The sequence below is a fragment of the Arachis stenosperma genome, chromosome 4, assembly GCF_014773155.1.
Source record: "Arachis stenosperma cultivar V10309 chromosome 4, arast.V10309.gnm1.PFL2, whole genome shotgun sequence".
NCBI classification, from domain to species: domain Eukaryota; kingdom Viridiplantae; phylum Streptophyta; class Magnoliopsida; order Fabales; family Fabaceae; genus Arachis; species Arachis stenosperma.
Window position 1 is genome coordinate 2,763,728 of NC_080380.1, and position 20,222 is coordinate 2,783,949.

The 20,222-nt window shown below is 37.0% G+C and overlaps 2 pseudogenes; both read right to left on the minus strand.

The window, feature by feature from the left end:
• Window positions 1-2,957: 2,957 nt before the first annotated feature.
• LOC130977326 (small nucleolar RNA R71) lies at window positions 2,958-3,047 on the minus strand (annotated as a pseudogene).
• An 11,313-nt stretch (window positions 3,048-14,360) lies between these two features.
• Window positions 14,361-19,966, minus strand: LOC130973971 (uncharacterized; annotated as a pseudogene).
• Between the last annotated feature and the right edge of the window lie 256 nt (window positions 19,967-20,222).

The following is a 20,222-nucleotide window of genomic DNA, read 5'->3' on the forward strand; positions in this document are numbered from 1 at the left end:
GACACTACACTGAAGAACACTAGGGGCAAAAAGGTATGGAATGATTAACTGAGCATATCTTCCTGCTTCTGTGGAGATTTCGTGATCTTGGCCAAATAAAATCAAAATGGATTTTGTGTTTGCCCAAATAATAGAGATGAGGACACATAAGATGATAAGAACAAGCATGGCTCTCTGAGTGTGTACACCTAACATGCGATGTTGTCCTGTTCCATATGATTGGCCACAAAAGGTATCCAAGGCACTTGCTGATGCGTGAGCATCTTTCCTATCTTTTCCTAGTGAATTTGCATCCGAATCTGTAAATTTAATCAAGATTTAAATGCCTTTTAGCCACTATGAATGCTACTTTAAGTTGTGTGCAATTCTGTTTATTTCAGGTAGCATTCGGATGGATTTGATGGAGTTTTTATAGAAGAGAAGAAAGTGAACAATGCTGTCAACCCTGACCTCCTTGCATTCCAACAAAAATTACTTGAGCTTTAGAGGTCCAATTGACATGATTTTAGCGGCATTAGAAAGCTAACTTCTAGAGCTTTCCAAAAATATATAATAGTATGAGGTGCACATTAAGTTTGAGCTCCAGAATCTGGCGTTGTTAACGCCAGACCCCAGCGTTGACAACACCATCAATAACGCCAGCGATCCTAGCAGCCTGACCTTGTCCTCTTCAAAGGAGCATAACTTGAGCCACAGAGGTCCAATTGAGGTGCTTTCTGTTGCATTAGAAATCTGACATCCAGAGCTTTCCAACGATGTATAATAGTATACACTTCTTCTCAAGAAGACTCGGCCATAGTGGCGCCTAACTTGGTCAGAAGAAGGACTCTGCATGAACTAGGTGCTGTATTGGTGGCGCCTAACTTGGGAATCTCCAAGTTAGGCGCCAAGACCACAGGAACACCCAATTGCTCGCTGCCCACTCCAAGTCTAACTTCACAAGGCGCCAAGCCTAATGACAAGCAATGGTTCCCACGGTTCCTTAAGGCATGCACGAAGAGGCTATTAAATTTTGATTAAACGTTTATTTTAATTATGAATAGGAAAAGATATTATTTAGTTTTAGAAAATATATTTTGCATTAATTAGTATTATATATAAAAGGGAAAAGAATCAGCTCTTCGGGCTCTTCTCTTCTCTCTTACCTCATTCTGCAATTTACAGTTTTTTAGAATCCTTATTTTCTTTCTGAGCCATGAGCAACTAAACCTCCACTGTTAACGTTAGGAGATCTGTTTATTGTATGGATTGATACTATCACTTTTCTATTTTAATTCATGTATTGATTTCAATTTCAAGAATTTGTTTTCGTTCTTCATCTTATGAATCTGGGTGGAACGGAAGTATGACCCTTATTCTATTTAAGTTCTTGTGAATCTCGGGAGAGTTATCTCTAGAGGATCGTCTCGCTTGAACAACAGGCTCGATTGTGGTTCTCTAGAGAGTCTCACTTGAACAACAGCTTGAAAACAATTTCTCCTAAATCACTAATTATTTGGACTTAACGGGATATGTGACATATAATCCTCTTATATTTGGATAATTAGGGTTGCTGTGGCACATAAACTAGTTTTGAACTTAACCCTCTAATTGGAATCAAGTGACCAAGGAATTGGCGGTTGATGAAAGTTAGAGGAGACTAAAAAGGTCTAAGGAATTAGGGTTTAGTCACATACAATTTGCCATGAATTGAATATTGCATAATTAAAATAGTTGGTAAGAAAAGTTAATCCGGAAGATAAATATCTTTGAAACCTTAACAGTTTTACTCATATATTCTTCACACCAATTTACTGCTTGCTTTATTAATTCTCTGAATTTACTGTTTAATGCAAATTGAAACCCAAATACCATTTTCGGCTTGTCTGACTAAGTGAATCAATCAACCATTGTTACTTGATCCATCAATCCTCGTGGGATCGACCCTCATTCACCTGGGGTATTACTTGGTACGACCCGGTGTACTTGCCGGTTAGTTTGTGGGTTATAAATTCTGCACCAAGTTTTTGGCGCCGTTGTCGGGGATTGACTATGATTGACAACTATTAGTTGTTTGATTGCTTAGATTAGGCGTTTTAGCTTTAATTTTATTTAATTGTTGCTCCTTAATTTTTGAAAACTATAACTAGTATTTTTCCTTAATTTCTGAAATTAAGTTTGGTGTTACCTAGTTATTTTTAATTTAATTTTCCTGTTCAATTTTTTTTCTTAATTTCAAAATTTTTGTTTTAATTTTATTTACAATTTTCAAATTTTTCTACTTCAATTATTTAGTTTTTCTATTTTATTTCTTTACATAGGTTACCTCGCTGGGAATTCTCTGCACTTTGACATAGAGACTCCCATTTTTCTTGTTTTCTGTTTGTTTATGAGTAGGAATAGGGACAAGGAACCTCTTATAGATTTTGATCTTGAATCTGAAAGGACTTTGAGGCGGCGCTTGTAACAAGCTAGACTTTACAAGGCTAGTGAAAATCTAAGTGAGACCTTTGAAAAGGAGGCTGCAGAGTCCACTATGGATCCTAATCGTACTGTTAATGCCAATGTGGTAAATCTGAATGAGAATGAACAACCTAGAAGAGTGCTTGGCTCATACACTGCCCCCAATCCAGATCTCTATGGGAACAGTATTGTGGTGCCTCCTATAGCTGCAAATAATTTTGAACTGAAGCCTCAGTTAGTCACTCTAGTGCAGCAAAATTGTCAGTATCATGGACTCCTGCAGGAAGATCCAAACCAATTTATCTCTAACTTTCTGCAGATTTATGACACTGTGAAAACAAATAGAGTGAATCCTGAGGTTTACAAGCTCATGCTCTTTCCATTTGCTGTGAGGGATAGGGCAAAGCTGTGGCTAGATTCTCAGCCTAAGGAGAGCCTGGACACTTGGGATAAGGTAGTCGATATATTTTTGTCCAAATTCTTCCCACCACAGAAGCTGACTAAGCTAAGGGTGGATGTTCAGACCTTCAGGCAGAAAGATGGTGAGACCCTCTATGAAGCCTGGGAGAGGTACAAGCTGTTGACCAGGCAATGCCCCCTGACATGTTTTCTAAATGGACCCAACTGGAGATCTTTTATGAGGGCCTCTGTAAAATGGCCAAAATGTGTTTAGACAACTCTGTAGGTGGTTCATTGCACATGAAAAAGATGCCTGAAGAAACTACTGACGCATTCATAATGATGAAGAACGGATATACATCTTAGAATAGAGAATCAAACACGTATTAAGATAGAATAGTAGTAATTTATTAATCCATAAAACTCAACAGAGCTCCTCCCCTCAACCTAGGAGGTTTAGAAACTCATACTGATAGAAAATACAATGTGTAATTCAAAAATAGGCTGGAAGACTGGTCGAAGATCCTAAACAAGGGTGATCTTCTCCTTTAAATACTATTCTAATGACTAAGAATTATATAGGAAGGGTAAAACAGTCTTTTAGTGCTAAAATCCACTTCCGAGCCCACTTGGTGAGTGTTTGGGCTGAGCTTGATTGAAATCCACGTGCTAGGAGGCCTCTAGGGAGTTGAACGCTGGCTAGGGGGTCCTTCTTGGGCGTTGAACGCTGGTCTCTTCTCCTTTGGACGTTGGACGCTAGAATAGGGTAGGAGGCTGGCGTTGAACGCCAGTTTTGGGCCTTCAATTCTGAAACAAAGTATGGACTATTATATATTTCTAGAAAGCTCTGGATGTTAGCTTTCCATATTCATTGAGAACGATCCATTTGGATGTCTGTAGCTCTAGAAAAGCTCTTTCCGAGTGCAAGGAGGTCAGATCCAGACAGCATCTGCAGCACTTTCTCTGCCTCTGAAACAGACTTTTGCTCCAACTCCTCAATTTCAGTCAGAAAATACCTGAAATTGCATAAAAATACACAAACTCAAAGTAGAATAAAAAAATGTGAATGAGGAACAGGAATTTAGAAAACTATTATGAGTTCTCTTAATTAAACAAAAGGGAAATCCTTGAAGTAAAAGAAACAGCAAAAGAAAAATAAAAGCAAGGTCCAAGGCTCTAGGCATCAATGACTAGGAAGGTCAAATATGATTAAAATCTCAAAGAGTTATTTTTCTAGTCATATGCTTGTGATGTAAATGTGTCAAGTAATCTTTGAGACAGAGCACTAAGAGTCGAGATCAAGTGCAATTAACAGAGTATGCCAAAGGCTTTGAGCACCACTGTCTGGGAGTAACTGAAAGAAAAATCTGAACTAAAAGAGAGTTCCCCAATTAAGTGCTTGTGGTATTTTTGTATCAAGTAAAGCTTGAGACAAAGTATTTAAAATCATGGCTAGGCTCAAGGTGCAAAGCACCAAAGAAAAGAGAATGAAAGAAATTTTGCTGTGTTCAAGGATTAAACCAAATGACAGTGACATCCCTCTGATTCAAAGGATAGTGAGATGCCAAAATTATTCAGAATTGCAGTGTATAAACTCCACTTTAAGTAGAGACAGGAGCTTAATTGAACACTCAATTCTCATGCAAATTCACATCCTAAGCCTATAGTAGTTTTGGTTGCTTGAGGACAAGCAACAATTCAAGTTTGGTGTTGTGATGCGTGAGCATCTTTCCTATCTTTTCCTAGTGAATTTGCATTCGAATCTGTAAGTTTAATCAAGATTTAAATGCCACTAATGCCAGACCCAGCGTTGACAACACTATTAATGCCATCAATAACGCCAGCGACCCTGGCAGCCTGACCTTGTCCTCTTCAAAGGAGCATAACTTGAGCCACAGAGGTCTAATTGAGGTGCTTCTAGTTGCGTTAGAAAGCTGATATCCAGAACTTTTCAACGATGTATAATAGTATACACTTCTTTTCCAGCAAGCTCGGCCATAAGGGCGCCTAACTTGGCTTTTCCCAAGTTAGGTGCCAGAAGAAGGATTATGCGTGAACTAGGTGCTGTATTGGTGGCGCCTAACTTGGGAATCTCCAAGTTAGGCGCCAAGACTACAGGAACGCTCAATTGCTCGCTGCCCACTCCAAGTCTAACTTCACAATTGTGAAGTTACGCGCCAAGCCTAATGAAAAGCAATGGTCCCCACGGTTCCTTAAGGCATGCACGAAGAGGTAATTAAATTTGATTAAACGTTTATTTTAATTATGAATAGGAAAATATATTATTTAGTTTTAGAAAATATATTTTTGCATTAATTAGAATTAGATATAAAAGGAAAAAGAATCAGCCCTTCAGCCTCTTCTCTTCTCTCTTACCTCATTTCGCAATTTACAGCTTTTCAGAATCTTTATTTTCTTTCTGAACCATGAGCAACTAAACCTCCACTGTTAAGGTTAGGAGCTCTGTTTATTGTATGGATTGATACTATTATTTTTCTATTTTAATTCATGTATTGATTTTAATTTCAAGAATTTATTTTCGTTCTTCATTTTATGAATCTGGATGAAACGGAAGTATGACCCTTATTCTATTTGAGTTCTTGTGAATTTCGGGAGAGTTATCTCTAGAGGATCGTCTCACTTGAACAACAGGATCAATTGTGGTTCTCTAGAGAGTCTCACTTGAACAACAGCTTGAAAATAATTTCTCCTAAATAACTAATTTTCTGGGTTTAACGGGATACGTGACATATAAACCTCTTATATTTGGATAATTAGGGTTTCTGTGGCACATAAACTAGTTTTAAACTTAGCCCTCTAATTAGAATTAAGTGTCCAAAGAATTGGCAGTTGATGAAGATTAGAGGAGACTAAAAAGGTCTAAGGAATTAGGGTTTAGTCACATACAGTTTGCCATGAATTGAATCTTGCATGATTAAAATAGTTAGTAAGAAAAGTTAATTCGGAAGATAAACATCTCTAAAACCTTAACTGTTTTACTCATATATTCTTCACACCAATTTACTACCTGCTTTATTAATTCTCTGAATTTACTGTTTAATGCAAATTGAAACCCAAATACCATTTTCTGCTTGTCTGACTAAGTGAATCAATCAACCATTGTTGCTTTATCCATCAATTCTCGTGGGATCGACCCTCACTCACCTGAGCTATTACTTAGTACGACCCGGTGCACTTGCCAGTTAGTTTGTGAGTTATAAATTCCGCACCACTTACCATTCCCATATGTCATTATATGAAACCAACAAGGAGTTGAACACAAGGCTAGTCGATTCAATAGAAACACAGTTGACAATGAATTAGTAATCGCTTCTAGTTTTCATGCCATGGAAAGATGCAACCGAGTTTGGTGTTGAAATATTTCATAACTAACCCCGAACATAATATTGGGATAGTTCAGTTCGGATTATATTTATTTGATATTCTTTAACAAATTCAAATTATAAACGAAAAAAAGATGAGAAAAATCTGATTGTTGAAACCGTAAAAAAAGTGTTAAGAGATGAAACCAATGCCAGAAGAAAAGGAAGTGACCATAAAAACGCACGCCTGAGAGAGCCAACTCGCTGACATGTCTCACAAACATTATGGAGATAAGTTCAATGACAAAATTAAAAAGATTCACCATAATTAAAGATCCTGCGAAACATATTTAATTTGCTTTGTCACTTCTTTAATCAGTAATCTTAACTTATTTTGCTTGGATACATGAGGCTCAATAAGGCACTGGTGTTATTCTTGTATTCTCCTTCTATGGACCATTAAATAGTCTCATAATAAAAATTTTTTTAATTTTTTAATAATTGCTAAATAGTTTTTATTTAATTTTAATTATAAATTAATTTTTTATATATTATTTAATTATAAAATTTATTTTTTATTTTATAAATTATTATTTTATCATTCATTTATTATGTTTATTAATAATAAAAAATAAATACAAAAATAAATTAAATCTTTCATTAATCATAATAAATATTTTACCAATGAATTATAATTCAAATAATATAATCTTTTTATACTCACTTAAAAATTACAAGTTTAAATAAAAAAATCATAATTTTATTCTTGATTGGTTACATCCGTATAAGGAGTGAGAGAATACACGGCAGAGATGTCTTCTTCATTTAAGTTTCCATATCAGCACCCAACGCGCGTGCAAGAAATCGCCGGAGAAGATGATCAGGATATGTACGAAGTGATCTCGGAAAATTGGCCGATCGAACCATCGAATTCATCTTCTCCTTCAAATCAACCGCCAAACTTTGTGTTACCCAAGACTTTCATATTACGTTAAAGATTTTAATTGATTGAGTAACACTAACAATAATAACAAAAAATTTACATACTTTTTAAAATTTAATTGATTGTGTATTAATTTTAATCGATTATATTTTATGTCTAATCGATTGAATTACCAAAAAATACAATTTTATCAGCGTTTACAGAGAATAAAATTTAAATTGATTAGGATTGCCAAAATATTTATTATGATTAATAAAAGATCTAATTCGTTTTTGTATTTGTTTTTAATTATTAATAAACATAATAAATGAATGATAAAATAATAATTTATAAAATAAAAAATAAATTTTATAATTAAATAATATATAAAAAAATTAATTTATAATTAAAATTAAATAAAAATTATTTAACCATAATTAAAAAAAATTAAAAACATATTTTGTTATAGAACTATTTAATACATAAGTAAGTTGTAAAGTTAAAAAGTTTATAAAAAAGACAAGTCAGTCTCGAATGATAAAGTTTATGAGAAGAGTGTTGTAACATAATAAATTAGGTTTATATTTGGGTAAGTTTTGTGGTAGTATAAAAAAGGTGTTTGCTATAGTACGATCATAAATTCATATGTAGCGATATGTTTAAAATATGGACAAATAACAATAAGTCATGTGAAATTTATTTTCTACATCAACATCTAAGTTTTTTAAAAAAAATATATATTATATCACTAATTTTACTAAAACACTCTTATAATTTAATAAAAATAAAAAAATATTTTTTATTTAATTTTTTAAAAGACTTAAATACCTTTTTTTATGTTAGACAACAAATTACACTTTTAAATTAATCAAATAATTTAATCTTATTGTGTCAAAAGTTAAATAATTTAAAAATAAAAACAAAAATACATTTAATTATTTATCTATACTAAAAGAAATTATTTCAATTTTATTGACATTTTTCATGAATCCTAGTTAATCATTCATACCAAAAAAAAAAAAAAAACAAATTTAAACCGTACTAAAAAAATATCAAAATGTTCCTGGGTTTCTCACCCAACCTTCAAATCTCAGACTCACTGCCATAGTCTCTTCTTTGTCTCTTCTCCTTCACACTCGGCTCCCGATTTTCTTCGACAGCTCCCTTCTCCATCCTCTTCCTTCTTTTCGTCCACGGCGCCCTGCCAAGGTCACCGCAGCATTCGTCGCGCGCCTCACCCAGCCGAGGAGAACGTCGTCGCGTCAGAGAGCGTCGCCGTCTTTCTCGTTCTTCGTCACCGTCGTCAGCCTCTCCCTTCCGGTAACTCCCCCTCTGTGATTTCTTTTAATTATTATAGCACTGTAGTGATTTCTGTAATTAATGTGATTTACTTTAATTTCTGTGATTTTATATTCGTTGTTGTTAATTTTGTCAATTCTTGCTTTAATCCAAAGTCTGCCTTAATGTCTGCAATTAAGAAGGCTAACATTCAATTTCTTTATGATTCATCAAGAATGGAGCAAAGTGTAATAATCCTGGTTGGTTAATTACCTTGTGGTTGGTCTTGAACCAATCACCAATGAGCAAACTGAAATCACCAGCAGGGTTTGGATAAGGGATTGGGATGACAGATCTGTGATAGATATTGAGTCCTCCAAATCCTCCAGCAGCTTTGTGAAATGCAGTTGATGGAAAGTAGGAAAAGGTGCCAATCTGATCCTTGGTTTAAAACTTGTATGTGTAGTTTGAGTTTGGAGGAATGGCACAGTTTGTTCCCAACACTCCATCTTGCCGTGAGTTCTTCTTTTGCTTAATGCCATTCCTATATATGTTTTTTGCTTCTTTTTTTTATTTGTGTTCAGAAAAATATTCCTGGCATTGTTGCTGCCATGAATTATCTTCCCACCTATTTATGCCTTGTATAAATTTTATTAATCATGACCTAATAATATGGTTTGACTATCATCATCTTATGCTTAATAAATTTACCTCTCTTGCACTAGCTATGCTTTAAGTCGTCTCAAAATAATGTTGGAACTTGCAGTTTAAAGCATTATTTTGGGTTATCATCTTGTGGTTTGACTATTATCATCTTGTTTGTTATCTGCCTTAAGCATGATCTGTTATTTTTTATACACACTTGTGTATTTAATTGCAGGCATTGGTGAAGATGATGGCTGTTTGATGTACCTATCATCGAATTACTGCAAGTGCGTATAATCTTTTAGATGTGGTTCTTTACCAAGCAAGTTATGGTAATCATGTGAAGATTCTGTTATATTTGCTTCTCATGTACTGTAGAAAGTAGAGTGTATCCATCATTATTGTTGCTAATGAACTTGTTCGAGTTTTGCTTATTTAGGCCACAATATATCAGCAAAAGGCGGTTGATATAAATGAGAGGGAGCTTGGGCTTGATCATCCTGACACAATAAAAAGCTATGGGAACCTTTCTGTCTTTTACTATCGTATGCAACAATACGAGCTTGCTTTGAAGTAGGTTACAATGACTCTCCTCTTCAAAATGGTTTAGATGCCTATGCCATGAAGAATTTCTGTTGATTGTTGTATTCAGGGCACCAAAAAACTGTGACTCTTTTAATGCAGTGTGTCAGATCTTCTGGATTTTATAAGTCCCGAGCTTGATTCTAATGGAAATGAACAAGCTCAGAGAAAACAGCAGCGTGGGAAGGTTCTCTGCCAAATTTTTACATGGTGTTACCTTGTATATTTGACATTAATTGCTTTATTGTTATAAACTGCTGCTACCTTTGTTTTGTAAAATTTTCTATTGTGTTGCCTCATTATGCAAGTTGTCGATTATATCTCTAATCTTTTAGATACTTCTACCAATAAGTGAACAAAACCTTCAACGTGAAGATGCACCAAGCAATGTGGGTGTTGTCTATAATGGCTTGGAATATGCTACTGGTACGGCAGAAAACAAAACAAAAGAAAGATCTGGCATGGTGGATTATGAAGTTATGAACGAAAATGGCAATAATGTCCCTATGTATAGTCCACCAGTGTCAAGTGAATCTATTCACCAGGAGGAGACATCATCAGATGAGGGCTGGCAATAAGCCAATTCAAAAGGGCGATCTAGGAACACAGCGAAACACAAGCTTGGCCGCAGAGGATCTCATCTCTCAAAGCTAAGGACTACTGTTATCAGAGAAAGTCCACAGAAATCAAGTTCAAGAGTCCTCTCAAAAGTATTATCTCCATCTAGGCAATCAGAGCCTGAAAACTTGGCTTTCATAGAAGATTCTGCCGGTCAACTAAGTCCAACAAAACCTACTAGAGTGTCGAAAAGTTCTGCTAGCCTAATACCATATGCCACGTTTAGGGGTGGCAAAATGGGCCGAATCCGCCGGGTCAAACCGCCAAACCCGCCAAAAACGGCGGGTCGGGACGAGATTTTGAACCCGCCAAATTTTAAAAACCCGCCAAAACTGCACCGCCAAAACCGCGGGCCAAGGCGGGGCGGGGCGGGCTGACATATTATTTTTTAAAGGGTAATTTTGTAATTTTGCCACTGATATATAAATAGAAAAATGAGGTTTCCTTCCCCTCCTTCCCAGCACAAACAGCCGGCCCTAACTGCTGCCTGCTAGCTCTCTTCGACTCTTCCCTAACGGCGCCTAACCCTTCCTTCAATCTTCATCCCTTACTCTCCCTTCCCTGACCCTGACTCCCTAAGACGCTGAGACCTCAGACCGACGGACCCTCAGACCGACGGACCCTGACCCTTCTTTCAATCTTCATCCTTCAACAACTCAGCTCCCTCGTCTGTCCTCACTCCTCGGCTTCGCAGTTCGTGGCGGCACGCTCCAGTTCGTGGCGGTTCGTGGTTCGCCGGTTGCTGTTTCATCTCGCCGGTTCGCGATTCGTGGCGGCACGCTCCAATTCGTGGCGGTTCGTGGTTCGTCGGTTGCTGTTTCATCTCGCCGGTTCGCGGTTCGTGGCGGCGCGCTCCAGTTCCGGCAGATTCCGGCGGCGCTGCTCTCTCCTCCCCTGCCTCTCGACGGCTCTGAGCCAGTAAGTAAATATTTTTAATTTTTTTTAATAAGGAACTGTGAATCTGTGATTTTTGTTGTGGACACTGGACAGCTTCTTTGATGCTGTTGAAAATTAATGTGGATTTGTTTATGAAATTTGGTTTATTGGTATTTGTTTTTAAAATTTGTTTATGAATTTTGAGAGTAGGCAGGAAGGATTTTGAAGTTTGTTTTACTGGTACTTGTTATGCAGGCAGGAAGCATTGATGAATTTATAAATTACTGTGAATTTGTTTATGAAATTTGTTTTACTGGTATTTGTTTATGAAATTTGTTTATGAATTTTGAGAGTAGGCAGTAAGGATTTTGAAGTTTGTTTTACTGGCACTTGTTATGCAGGCAGGAAGCATTGATGAATTTATAAATTACTGTGGATTTGTTTATGAAATTTGTTTTACTGGTATTTGTTTATGAAATTTGTTTTATGAATTTTGAGAGTAGGCAGGAAGGATTTTGAAGTTTGTTTTACTGGTACTTGTTATGCAGGCAGGAAGCATTGATGAATTTATAAATTACTGTGGATTTGTTTATGAATTTATGAATTTGTTATAGAAGCATTATTTGTATTTAGATGGCCGTATATATATAACATAATTCTGCTATCATTTCATTGTTTTGCCTCCCTTGAAATTCACCTATGAATTGAAAATGTAAGCATAGTACTAATCTGAACTGAAGGCCTATGTTCATTAATTTATGGTGCAAAGCTTATGATCTACTGAAATAGTCCAGAAAAAAAAGAAAAGAATTACATCAATTACACCAGAAATTATAGTGCTATTCTGCTATTCATCTTATTTCTTGCTTATCTTTTTGTGGCTTCTATTAGAGTATTACTGATTTACTGTATTAGTATCATTTTAAGTATGTAACTTTAGTTTGAACTTTTACTTTGTTGCTTTCTGTGATGCTTTGCTAGTTTGTTTGGTGTATGTGTTCTGACTTCTGATGCAACATTATTGATTTATTGCTCATTTAGATATTGTTATGTATTTGTGTTATTTAGGTTGAGTTGTTGTTTCTGCAATGGATGATTCTATCTCTATGGAAGTTGATGGTGGGAACATAACACAAAATCCTGAAAATATGGAAAGATCTGAAATGGAAGAAGATATTAAAAAGAAAAAGACAAAGGCTGTAACATCTGATGTGTGGAGATATTTCACAAAGCTTGGACCTGGTGATGATGGAATAGATCGTGCTCAGTGTGATGGATGCAAACAGAAGTTTAAGGCTGGTGGTAAACAATATGGGACATCGTCACTTAAGCGTCATTTGGACAGGTGCGTAAAAATAGATTTTGAGGATATTGGTCAAACTTTGATAGAAATGCAAAATAAAATGGGGGCTCTCAAGATAGATAATCATGTGTCGCGTGAGATGTTTGCTGCCTTTGTGATTGATTGTGATGTTCCCTTTTCTATTGTTGATAATAAGAAATTTAGAAATTGGGTCAAATACATCAGTCCAACTCTAGGCCTAATTACTAGAAATACTCTTAAGGAGGATGTGTTGAAAATTTACTCAAGGGAAAAAGAAAAACTTAAAAGTACTTTATTAGCCATTCCTAATAGAGTTTGTTTGACTTCTGATTTGTGGACATCCATCACTACAGAGGGTTATTTATGCCTAACTGCTCACTTTGTTGATCTGAATTGGAAATTGCAAAGTAAAATTTTGAGTTTTTGTCATATGCCTCCTCCTCACACGGGATTTGAATTGTCTTCCAAGATTTTTGAGCTTTTAAATGAATGGGGAATTGAAAAGAAGATTATGACTCTTACACTAGATAACGCATCTGCTAATGATACATGCCAAGATCATTTGAAAAGTACATTAAATATGCATGATTGGTTGTTGTGTGATGGAGAGTTCTTTCATATTCGTTATTCTGCTCATATCTTGAATCTTATTGTGCAAGATGGATTAAAAATTGCTCATGATGCATTGGATAAGATTAGGGAAAGTGTGAAATATGTAAGGGGATCGGAAAGTAGAATGATAAGGTTTAAAGAATGTGTTTCAGCGATTCAAGGTTTGAATTTTACAAGTGGGTTGCATCTAGATGTTACTACTCGATGGAATTCTACGTACATTATGCTCGAAAGTGCTATCAAGTATCGGAAGGCCTTTGAGTATTTGAAGGCAACCGATCATGCTTATAAGTATTGTCCTTCAGTTGATGAATGGGGGAGAGCTGAAAAGATATGTGAATTTTTATACCCTTTTTATGAAACTACTAATTTGATTTCTGGCACATCTTACCCTACTTCGAATTTGTATTTTCTACAAGTCTATCATATTCAATGTGTTTTGATGGAAAGTTTGAGAAGTGAAGATGAGCTTCTAAGGAGCATGGGAGAAAAGATGATGAACAAATTTAAGAAGTATTGGGAAAAGTATAGTGTCATTCTTGCATTTGGTGCTATTCTTGATCCTAGACTTAAGATTTCTACTTTAGAGCTTATGTATGAAGAGATTGATGCTGAAACTGCAAAAGGAAAGGTGGAACATGTGAAAAAAAAATTATACAAACTTTTTGAAAAATATGACAAGAATTCTCTTCCAATTGTTCAAGCACAAGGACCTAGTATTCAATCTTCATCCATGGCCCATACCCCTGAAAGTGCAATCAAGAAGCGACTCGCAATTGTTGGTGTAAGTAATGTTTAAAATTTTTAAATTCTCTTATCAATTGTTGGTAAAAAAAAAAAGGCGGGCCGGCCCGCCAACCCGCTAATCCGCCCTTTGGCGGGGCGGGCTAGCAAGTTGAGCCCATATTAGTTTGGCGGGGCGGGCCAGCCCGCCCCATATTTGGGCGGGCTTTGGCGGGGCGGGGCGGGCCAGCCCGCTTTGCCACCCCTAGCCACGTTCATGTCTTCTGGAACCAATTTTTCTTTTCTATTTAATAAAATAACAAAGGAATTGAACTATAACCACATAATTAACAAGGTCCTTTTTTTACTTTACACTCTGCATAAAGAAAAACAGAGAAAATACAATGAAAAGCCAGCATCTTAATTATATAATGATATATATTTTTTATAATTAAGATTAATGGTTAAAAATCATTGAAACATTAGTATATCGATACATTTTAAAATTTTCTTATTTGATTTATCCGTGATTTTTTTTAATATAATTGACTGTTTTTTTTTTGTGACTGAAATAAATTAAACAAAGAAAAATAAAACAAACAAAACAAGGAACTGCTTAAATAGAGGGACAGTCCCGTTTAAGACTACTCTTAAACTCCTCCCAAGGTGAAAGAAGCTCCACATGCGAAAGTTGTAACTTCATCGCCATCTTTGCCATAGTATCTGCCAACGTGTTTGCATCTTTCATAATCAAACGAAAGTTAACACGCCAATTCCAATGCATGATATCTCTTATTTTGAGCACCAATGGATCAATAAACCCAAAACCATCTTGAGTAACAAGATTAAATGCTTTCACACAATCCGTCTCACAAATAACATCTCGTTGACCCACATCCCAAGCTAAGAGATATCTTCTCCAAATAGCAAATAATTCTCCTTGAAGAATACTATTACTCTCAATCATTCCTAAGCACCTCCTTTGCCAGCTCCCATTACAATCTCTAATAATACAAGCAAAACCAACATTATCACCCGAACCAAAATACCTAGCATCACAATTAATCTTAAAAGTACCAATGGATTGGGGATTCCAAAAACCATTTAGAGTAGAGGGAAGGGACATACGTTGTAATTCAAAAATATTCCTAAGCTCCTTTTCTGAAGTTAATGCCAGAAAAATCACTTTTTCCGGAGGCCAAGTTTCATGGGATTAAAGATGTCATTATTCCTTGCTCGCCATATCCACAAAAGTCCCGAAAAGAACTTGAACAGATGCACTCTGCTATGATACAAGAACCAGTTCTTCAAATCCAAAGGATGACAAGAAATATCCAACCTATGCCAGATAAGCTGAGCTTTTGGGACAATCCCGAATACAATGTAAAACCGATTCCTGGCTAGAAAGACATCTTGGACACCTATCCGATGACGACATCCCTCTTCTAAAGCGAAAACTTGCAGTAGGAAGAGCCTCCTTAAGACACAACCAAGCCAAAAACTTATGTTTTTCCGGAACAAGCTGCGCCAAAGCCAAAACCGATTCTCCTGCTCCTCCCAACCAAACAACTGCTTACACAACCACAAGTAACCATTGCGTGAGTCATAGACTTTGGCAGCAGACCCACTCCAATACCAACCCACTTCCGGACCTGCTTGTTCATCTGGATTGTAAGAGAGAATATTATCTTTCAGATTTTAAGATAAAGGAGAATAAAGAGTATCCAAATGCCACCTACCAATCGACCAAATATCCTGTATCTGGAGATTCGAATCAGAAATGTGAACAAAATCCATCTCATTAGATAACCGTTCTTCTCTCCTCCAGCTAGAAAACCAAAAATTCTGGTTCAAATCTCCAATACACCAAGCAAACCCATCCTTCAACACTTTTCAAGCCTTGCAAAGACACCTCCAAATGGGAGAGTCCTTGTTCTTAGGATAATTAAAACAGTCATATAGAAATGATCGGTATTTGGCATCCAACAATTGGACCCATAGCTTGTTTGGCTGCTGGAAAAAAGTCCAAACTAGCTTCTCAAGAAGAGCAATATTTACACAATAAGGATCTCTAATCCCCAAACCTCCATATTTTTTTGGAGTAACCAGTACCTTCCAACTAACAAGATTCAATCCTCTTCCATCAACTTGTCCTTTCCAAAGAAAATTTCTCATCATAGACTCCAATTTACTAATGATTCCTTTGGGAAAAATAGAGACCTGCATATGGTACGTGGGAATAGCAGCGGCAACAAAATTAACCAAGCAGAGTCTACCAGCCCGATTGAGTAAACTCCCTTTTCAGCTTGCTAGCCTACTCCGAATCTTATCCAAGACACAATTGAAAGCTGAACGAGTCACCCTAGAATGGCTAAGGGTAACTCCAAGATACTTTCCCAAGTCCTGGACAAATCTAATAGAGGATACCCCAGTGAAAACCTCTTTCCTTGTTGCAGAGACATTCTTGGAGCAAAGCGCTTTAGACTTCTCCACATTAATATTCATCCCAGATGCTTTGCAAAAAATCTCTAAAACCAACATCACATTTTGCACTTGTCTCTTTGTAGCTTTATAGAATAGAAGCAAGTCATCCGCAAACATTAAGTGGGATATTCTTGGTCCCCCTCTAGAAATAGCAACTGGCTCCCACAAGCCCAAATCAACCTGATGACTAATAAAGCATGCCAATTGCTCCATACACAACACAAAAAGATAGGGTGACATAGGGTCTCCTTGTCTAAGACCTCGGCTAGGAGTAAAGCCATTTAGACGACTCCCATTCCAAAGAATAGATAAAGAAGAAACAGTGACACAATTCATAATCAAATTAAGTGTAGGAATAGGAAAACCAAAGCTCTTAAGGGTATGAGCTAAAAACTTCCAGTCAACTCTGTCATAAGCTTTCTCCAGATCAATCTTAAAGGCCAGTGTGCCTTTCTTTGATTTAGTCTTCTTCATAAAGTGGAGGACTTCTTGAGCAATAATGATGTTGTCAGGAGTTCCTCGTCCCGGAATAAATCCTCCTTGGAGCGGGCCAACAATCTCCGCAAGATGAGGACGAAGCCTATTAACAAGGACCTTCATGATGATCTTGTAAACTACATTGCAGAGACTAATCGGCCTGAAATCTTTCATAGATACCGGTGATTCAACCTTTGGAATGAGAACCAGTAAAGTCTCCGATATTCTCGGATCAAGAGTAACACCGGAGAATGCCTGCTTAACCATCTTCCAAACATCAAGACCAATTATCTCCCAATATTCTTTGAAGAAGAAAGCTTGAAACCCATCAGGACCCGAAGCTTTAAAAGAGTTCATGTGAAAAACAGTTGTTTTGACTTTCTTCATAGTAACTGGTGTCGTAAGATTATTGCAAGCTTCCTAATTCAGAGAAGGAAGAGGCACATCACCAAGGCAACCCAAATCAACATCATCCAAATGACAGAATAAGCTTTTATAGAAAGACTCTGCTTCTTGACTCAGAACCTCTGGATCAGTTTCCTACACTCCATCTTTGAGAAAAAGGCCATGAATCTTATTATGCTTCCTTCGCGCAAGAGTTTGAATATGAAAGAATCTTGTATTCCTATCCCCGAACCTTACCCACTGCTCTCTGGACTTTTGGAACTATAGGAGCTCTTCTTGCACTAGAGTATTATTATAATCATCAAGCAACTGTCGCTCTTTCTGACGCAAATAAATACTATCCACCACTTCCAAACGCTTTTGTAAATAATTAATCTGCTGCTCTAATTCACATTTCTTAACAAAAATGTTACCAAATACCTTCGAGTTAAACTCTAGTGAATTCTTCTGTACTTCCGAAAGCTTGCCATGAATTCCTCTATTACCAGACCACCATGACTGGTTCACAATATTCCTATACCCAGGATGAGTAGCCCAAGTAGCAACAAATCGAAAAGGTCGATTCCCTTTAAGCTGAGGACGACCTTTACAACGCACCAGAATAGGGCAATGATCAGACTGAAGCCTATTTAAAACTTCTGCATAAGCCTCTGGAAAGATAGATAACCAACTACTATTTATATAGACTCGATCAAGCTTTTTTGCCACGTCAACATAATTTTTCACCCTCCTGTACCAAAAAAACTGCCTCCCAATAGTCTTCAGATCAAACAAACCACTATCCCCTAATGAAGTAGAAAACATGTCTGCTCTTTGATGAGAAAATTGACAGCCCTTAGATTCATGAGAAAATTTGACTTCATTAAAATCACCAAGAACAATCCAATGTCCTTGAAAAATCATGGATTGTGCAACAAGATAATCCCAAAGGAGAACCCTTTTATTAAATTGAGGACTGTCATAAATACCACTACACCTCCAAATTAAATTATCAAAGTGAACCTCAACAGTAACACCCTGATCAAAAGCATCAATAAACTTACAACAAACACCCTTCATAGAGGATAAAAACCAAATACCTCCCTTATGCCCCTCTGCTTCTACTATACCAACAGAGTGATACCCCAACCTTTTCCAAAATAATTTTAAATGCTGAAAAGGGGAGTGAGTTTCAACCACAATAAAGAAAACAAGTCTAAATTTCCTAACAAGTTCCTTACAATGCACCCAGGCTAACTTATTAGAAGCACCCCTAATATTCCAAACAATCATATTTAAACTATCCATAAATAATAGGAACAGAATAAATAAGAACATAAACTCTAAACAGAATCACCAACCTCAATAGGTGGTTTGTCCTGCGGTACTGGCACACTCTGATCCTCAATAATTGCCACTTTAGGACCCCCTGACACTGCACCTGCCATGCTTCCATCTACTAAGGTTTCCTCCGTTGTGCCACCATTTTTATCAACTGGCGAGTTCTGCAAGGAGGAAGGCCGATGACGCTTTCGTAGAGAAATTCCACGACGTGCAGGAGTTCTGCACGATGGAGATTGCGCAATTTCATGTTTTTCTCGCTTCTCTATCCTAATGCCAATTGATTTGCCTCCATCACCATGCAAATTGGGCCTTGGAACCCTTCTCGAACCAAACTTGTGCTATTTTCCATCTTGGTCCTTCAAACCTGATGAATGGCCCATTGTGAATTTTCTCTTTACGCAGCACTTGTTGCTAGCCCTCTCCATCATCCATGCATGCCTCATTAACATGACCATCAGGCACGTGAGGAGCCAATGATTCCGTAACCACATCCTTCCCTTTAACAACTCCTAATTTCTCACCCAAATTACGAGGATTCTCACACAAATCACGAGCTTCTGATTCAGCCTCTTTTTGAATCTCATGATTGTTGTGTGGCACTAGTGTCGGGGCTTCATTATTTTTTCCATCACCAAAGGAATTTATGTTTCCTTCCAAGGACTCCTTCTCCATGCACAACGATTTATCATGCCCATACCGTGCACAAGTAGCACAAATCAACTGTAAACTCTCGTACTCCACTTCATAAGTCACATCCTCCACTATAATATGTTTGATTACAGGAAACTCAAGATTAATTTGAATACAAGCTCGGGCATATTTTTCTCTTTGTGCAAACTTAGTAGCCAAATCTACTTTCACCGGAATTCCTATTGCAGAAACAATTCGTAGCATTGCTTGTTCCTGGTAGCACCAAATTGGAAGTCCCGAGACTCGAATCCATACCAGCGTTGATCCAAAGGATTTTTCACATGGCCTAAAATCCACATCCCATGGCTTTACTGCAACATAGTGACCGTCTATCAACCACGGGCCACCAAAAATGACTTTCTCACGATCCGCAGCAATATCAAATTTAACCAAAAAATATCCAAACCCCACATCCAACAAATCAAATCCTCCTTTGATGCGCCATACTATCCGAAGCTTATGCATGAGAGCCGTGTAGCCATAATGCTTATCTAGCAACTTGATCACGATGGCTTCCTTATAAGGTTCAGCTAAATAGCTCTTTGCCTCCTTGGTAAAACTGACACTTGGTGGACGAGAATCACCCTGCTTACCTGTCACCGTCGCGATACCATCCCCAGATAAAGACCCTACTAATGCAAATGCCTTAGACTTTTCTGCACCAATGACTTTATCTCTAAAAGAGACCTTGGATGGCTTTCCTAACCCCTCTCGAGAAGAACCCTCCTTAACACCGGATACACACCCACCCACGCTCTCCCCCTTATCTCTTCCGATGGCATGGCCATCTTTCTCACTGTGTTTCACCCTCAACCGCTCGCCCACGCTCTCTCCTTCTCTCATTCTCCTTGAGTATGGAGTACGTACTCTTTCTCTGCTAGGGTTTTTTTTTTTACTCTTTGAACTATAATATAATTGACTGTTTGTGCTTTCATCATTGCTTTCTCATCTGAATTAATTAATTATGTAAAATACATTCATATTAACATCTTAATATTTGTTCATAAATGTTTATCAAAACACACGTACTAACAAAAATTTTTGTCCTTGAGTTGCTCAAATTTGGGTTCAGCCAGCTAACACATACATTAATGTTGCT